This window comes from Megascapheus bottae, unplaced genomic scaffold (genome assembly GCF_031878675.1).
Source record: "Megascapheus bottae isolate mThoBot1 unplaced genomic scaffold, mThoBot2.hap1 HAP1_SCAFFOLD_45, whole genome shotgun sequence".
NCBI classification, from domain to species: domain Eukaryota; kingdom Metazoa; phylum Chordata; class Mammalia; order Rodentia; family Geomyidae; genus Megascapheus; species Megascapheus bottae.
In genome coordinates this window covers 2,148,536-2,153,823 of record NW_028327483.1, presented here as the reverse complement: position 1 = coordinate 2,153,823, position 5,288 = coordinate 2,148,536, and the positions used below count along the sequence as shown (strand labels likewise).

The 5,288-nt window shown below is 43.4% G+C and overlaps 1 non-coding gene across 1 annotated transcript; it reads right to left on the bottom strand.

Annotated features, from left to right (window-relative positions):
- Window positions 1-2,302: 2,302 nt before the first annotated feature.
- LOC150039747 (U6 spliceosomal RNA) lies at window positions 2,303-2,403 on the bottom strand. The gene has a single exon (XR_016534251.1). It is a non-coding gene; the product is annotated as a U6 spliceosomal RNA (small nuclear RNA).
- Window positions 2,404-5,288: the final 2,885 nt, after the last annotated feature.

The following is a 5,288-nucleotide window of genomic DNA, read 5'->3' as shown; positions in this document are numbered from 1 at the left end:
GCCCCTTGAACCACGGCCGCACTTCCACTTTTTCTAGTGATTAGTTGGAGATAAGAGTCTCTTGGTCTTTAGTGGTCTTTACTACCCAGGGTGGCTATGAAGGTCAATCCTCAGATCTCAGCCTCCTGATTAGGTAGGGTTATATTTTTCTGAGCAATAGTAAAACACCTGTGTGGATGATGTGAAGTGCATGTGCTTTCTCCCTATTCTGGAGGTTGAAAGTAAAGTTCTCAGGAGGATGAATATCTGTCTGCCATCACTACTTTCCCTTTCTCCATCTCTCTGAAGATACCTATACCACACAATTAAGACATGCTTTTCAATTAAGACATGTTTTTGTTTAACTTAATTCTGGTAGTAATGGAAATAATGAGGGAGTAAAGGAAGTTACAAATGGTTGGATGGAGCCAGTCTTGGTGGGTCATACCTAGAATACTAGCTACTCAGGAGGCTGACATCTGAGGATCAAGGTTCAAGGCCAGCCCACACACAAAAGGACTTGAGAATTTTTTAAACTATTTTTTATTGTTGGGGTAATGTATAGAGGGGTTACAGTTACATTCGCTGTGTAGTAAGTGCATTAATTGTCACACATTGACACCCTGAGACACTTATCTCCAATTAACCTCTAGAAAACTGGAAATGGGCCTTGGCTCAAGGTTAGGGTTGTAGTCTTGAGCTGAAGAGCTCAGGGACAACACACAGGGTGAGATTAAGCCCCGTGACCCACAATAAATAAATAAAAATAAATAAATAAAAAGCTAATAGTAGAAGTAGCCTCGATCCAGTTGTTGTTGGCCCATGCCTATAATCCTAGCTACTCAGGAGATGGAGAGCTGAGAATCAGGGTTCAAAGACATCCTCAGCACTAAAGACATTCAGGTCCTGGCACTGAGGAGCAGGGGGCAAGGCAAAAGACCCTGGACCTTACCATGAACACTGAACCACGAAGCAGCCCTAGCCAAGGGAAGCCAAAAGCAGTGGTTGGGGTCAGTCCCCATCCTCTTTTGTCCCCCACCTGTTGCTGACCATCACTCAGCCTGTTCCTAGAGTGATATGGCATGGCTCTCCTGATGATTTTCCTGTCCCATTAGGAAATTCATTTATTAAATAAATAAAAAATTTTAAATTAAAAATTGTTTTTTTCCTGTCCTGGGTATTGAACTTAGGGCCTGAGCACTGTGCTTGGGCTTTCTCAAGGCTAGAGCTCTACCACTTGAGCCACAGCACCACTTCTGGCTTTCTTTCTATGTATATGGTACTGAGAAATTGAACCCAGGTCTTCTTTTGTATTAAGCAAGGACTCTACCTCTAGGCCAAACTACTGGCCTTTCTTTGATAATTTCTTCAGCTAACTACTGAGTAGCTGGGATTGCGGTGTAAGCCACCACACCTCCTTGGGAGAAATCTCTCATCTCCTTTCCTCTTATCTAAGATCCTATGCTTCTCTCCTAAAGGCTTATTATGATATTTTCTTGTGTGTGTCATATGTGGGGCTTGACTCTGGATCTTGTCACAGTCCCTGAGTGCCTCAGCTCAATGCAATCACCCTACCCCTGAGCCACAGCGCCACCTATGCATTTCCCGTGGTTAATTGGAAATAAGAGTCTCATGGCCTTTAGTGCCTGGCTGGCTTTGAACTATGATCGTCAGATCACAGCCTCCTGAGTAGCTAGAATTACAGGTGTGAGCTGTCAGGCCCAGCTTATTATGATTTTTGATGATCTTTTACACACAACATGATTAGGAAATATTGGGTGAAAAACTTGACAGCAAATATAATTATACAAACTAATAAATTCCTTCCTTAAAAGAAAATTCCTTCAGAGGCAAGCAGATCAGACAAAAACTGGGATACTTGAAGACTATCTGTGCAGTGTAATTTTCATTGTCCAAGGCAACATGTTGAATATATTTTAAAAATATATTTTTATTGTAATTAATGGAAGGATCATATTATATTCGCCAGGTAGATTGTGCATTACTTCACAAACATTGCAATCCGTTCTGATTTTTTTTGCCAGTCCTGGGCTTGAGCTCAGGGTCTGAGCCCTGTCCTTGGACTTTCTCAAGGCTGTATCTCTACCACTTCAGCCTCAGCACCACTTCCAGCTTTTTTCTATGCATATGTTACCGAGGAATCAAACCCGGTCTTCGTGCATGCTAGGCAAGCACTCTACCACTAGGCCAAACTCCTGGCCCCCTTTCTCATGTTTTTGTCCCCATTTCCTACCCCCACCACTCCCAAACATCTTGTTTTCCCCCCTTCCCTATCCTATTTCAAATAAACAATGATATATAAAAAACTATGGAATGCTTCATGAATTTGCATGTCATCCTTGCACAGGGGCCAGGCCAATCTTCTCTGTATCTTTCATTTTGGATGTATTTATTCATAAGTATTTTACTGTTTGTACTAGTGTAAACAGATTTGATTCCTGACATTATTTCTAAATTGTAAATTTCTCACATATGTATGTCCACTTAACTTTATCCAATTACTATATCCTGTTACTTCACACTGAACTATTATTGACAAAGAGTTTCTAAATCAAAGATAAGGTCGGCTTTGGGAGCCACTGGCAGCTGCCTGTCATCCTAGCTCCTCAGGGTGTTAGGTGCTTAGATTGCACCATGTCAGAGGCAGAGGCTGCTGGAGCACAGTCTCCAGCAAGGCCCCACAGGTCCAAGTTTCCACTGAGTCCGCGCTGTGGGGGGAGTCCCACCCCCAACACCAGTGTTGGGCACCATGGAGCCACCAGGATTGTGGTGCCCTCTTATACACTTGCTAGCAAACACCTGTATCCACAGAGATCTGCCTTCTTGTGGAGCTTTCCAGTCTCTCTGGTGCAATCTGGTAGTTCCTATATCAGACCTCCCCCCTCCAGTCTCAATGGTGCATCCTGCTCCTCACCTCCCCATATGATGGTGAGAAAGTGCCAGGGGTGGGTTGGGTGATCATTTACTGGTGTGCACTGGGAGCTGCTACACAGGATTCATTTAGCCCGGGTCCCTTGAAACCCCAGATCAGATCCTGGACTCCTCTGCTGCTGGTGCAATGAGTCCAGCTCCTCCCACTTTGCAGATAGTGCTGGAGCCTCGCTGGTACCCTGTTCCCCAGGTCTGGGGCTTCTCACATGCCTTGGCCTGGGACTTAGGACACCAAGACCTGCTTTGACCCCAGCACCTCAGTATCCTCGGCCCTGAAAAGGGGTCCACGCTTTGCCTACTGCACACTGTTCCACCTATGGCCCATGGGATGCTAGCTGTTCTGTGCACACACCCATGTGTAAACCTGAATGCAGTTAGTGCCCACTGCCCTGTGACACTTGTCTGTTTTGTCTACTAGTGTTGTGTGGGGGGGTCCACATTCCAGGGGATGGCACAAAAGTTATTCAAACTTGTCAGTGGTGGCACCTGCCTGTAATCCTATCTGCTAGGAGATGTGACAGGAGAGTCCTTGAGACATTTTTGTATTTTGCAAGCTCTGGGGTTTGAACTTAAAGCCTGAGCACAGGCCTTGGGCTGTTCCCTTAGCTCTTTAGCTCAAGGCTACTGCCCCCCCCTGGACACACAGCCCCATTTCTCATTTTCTAGTAATTAACTGGAGATAAGAGTCTCTCCTTCTTGGGCCAGGAGTTTGGCTTTGTGGTAAGATGCTTGCCAAGCATGCATGAAGACCCGGGTCCTATTCCTTGGTACTACATATGTAAAAAAAGTCGGAAATGAGGCTGTGGCTGGAATGGTAGAGCACTAGCCTTAAGAAAGCCCAAGGAAAGTGCTCAGGCCCTGAGTTCAAGGCCCAGGACTGGCAACAAAAAGTCTCACATTCTTTAGTGGCTAGTAGCTATGATTACAAGTCAAGTGTCAGCCACTGTACCCAGCGCCATTTTGAATTTTATCAGAGGAACACTTATGCCAGACTTTGGTGGCTTATGCCTACAATCCTCTGCTTAGGAGGCTGAGATCTGAGGATCAGGATTCCAGGCCATCTCAGGCAGGAAATACCATGAGACTTATCTCCAGTTAAGCAGTGAGAAACCCAGAAGTAGTGCTATGACTTAATTGGCAGCATGGTATCCATAAGGAAAAAAGCCAAGAGAGAGTAAGAATCCTGGGTTCAAGCCAGAGTCCTGGCACACATGAAAGAAAAGGAATGAAATTATTTACAACTGAGAAACCAGACCCTTGCTCATCATAACACATTCCAAATTGCTTGTGTGAGAGAGAGCTAATGGTTTTGTTCTTTCCTTAGAGAGGTGAGATACTGCTGTGGGTTTTCACCCAGTTTGGAGGATGGAAATAGACTCTTTGTAGCACAAAAGGATAGAATCATTCCAGAATTGTGTTCAGTTTATGTCCTTGCAAACTGAAGATGACCATCAGCTGCTACTTTCTACATCAATGGCTAGGATGTAGGAGGTGGTTTGTTTCAGTCAGCTTCATAGAACAGTGATTTCTAATTTGAGTGAGACTAAAAGGGGTCAGTCATTCTCCTTTTCTGATTTAGAACTCCGTCCTACTAGTGTCAGTACTAACAATGTCAGGTGTGCATTGGAAAGTGAATCTCTTCTGAGTATAATGTACCCTGCGTTTTAGACAATAGCCACTTAATTTTTACTTTTCTGTTGAGGTCGAGGCTAATGTTCTTATTTAGTTTTCTGAATGAAACCACAAGTGCCATAATAGAGTGAAAAAAACAATTGACAGAATTCAAAGGCTAGACTGACAGAATTAAAAGGCTAGATATACATTTCTCAAGTATACCACACTGCATTTATTGCTCCTCCTCAGAAATAAATATGCTCTAAGATGCTTTTGAGTTTTCATTGGTTGCACTTTTTTTGTGATACTAAAAGATGTTTGCTCAAATACCTACTGTAAGTGTTATACACGATCTTTACCCACTCTTTGATCTCATACATTTGGAAAATTGATGCATTTTTCCTATTTCTCTGCTTTGATTTTATGTTTAATCTGCCATTATCCTTGAATCATTTCAGGTCAAAAGTTGGGACATGACCACCCTGACTTCCCTTGGTGGGTATTCAAACAGCCTGGCTTTCTCCCCTATGTGGAGGCTGTTTCAGCATAAGTGATGAGGACGACAAGATCTGTGCATAGAATACATTCTCCATAAAAAACAACTTTGAGGTCAAATCTTTTTGCAAAGTGTCAGGTACAAAGTTATGCTGGCAAGGATGCTTTCTTTTAGGCTTTTTATTTTTTTAATTTTTAATTTATTATTATTTTTTTTTGCCAGTCCTGGGCTTGAGCTCAGGAATCGA